Source organism: Aptenodytes forsteri, unplaced genomic scaffold (assembly GCF_000699145.1).
Source record: "Aptenodytes forsteri isolate BGI_AS27 unplaced genomic scaffold, ASM69914v1 Scaffold183, whole genome shotgun sequence".
NCBI lineage: Eukaryota > Metazoa > Chordata > Aves > Sphenisciformes > Spheniscidae > Aptenodytes > Aptenodytes forsteri.
Genome location: NW_008795918.1, coordinates 1,789,578 through 1,790,100, shown reverse-complemented (window position 1 = coordinate 1,790,100; position 523 = coordinate 1,789,578). Strand labels below are relative to the sequence as shown.

General features: G+C 37.5%; 1 pseudogene; it reads left to right on the top strand.

The window, feature by feature from the left end:
• The first annotated feature begins 357 nt into the window (after positions 1–357).
• Positions 358–523, top strand: part of LOC103903501 — a 45,064-nt pseudogene continuing 44,898 nt past the window's right edge.

The following is a 523-nucleotide window of genomic DNA, read 5'->3' as shown; positions in this document are numbered from 1 at the left end:
TAATATAAAAAAAACAGGCCTGGCAGTTGTAGCTCAAACCATGAAGTCCCCCTTACAGTTAAGTGCCTTATCTCTTAGGTTACAGGGTTAGAATTAGAGGGGCTCAAATTCTTTCCAGATTATTTCAGCTCACCAGAGAAGAGTTGAAAGTTTGGTGCATTAGCATCTGAACATGCATTAATTGCTGAGAAATGGCATACATTACACTGGCTCCTCCCCATATACTTAATTTGATGCTCAGTCTGAAAATAAATTCTGCGGAACAAAGCAAACTCAGTTGACCTTTAGGAGCATATAGCATTTCATTAATTTCTCTTGATGTGTAAAGCTTTATTTTTCAGACTTCAATGCAACAGCATGGCTTGCCCCCAACAATCAGATGAGCTTGTCTTTGTTGTGAATGGCAGGAAGGTAAGTTTTTAAATGCTTTTTTTTTTTTATTGAACAGCAGTGCTTTAATGTTTACTCTTCATATTCAGGAAAGCTGTCATTCTGGAGCAACAGTTTATTCATGGATAACCAC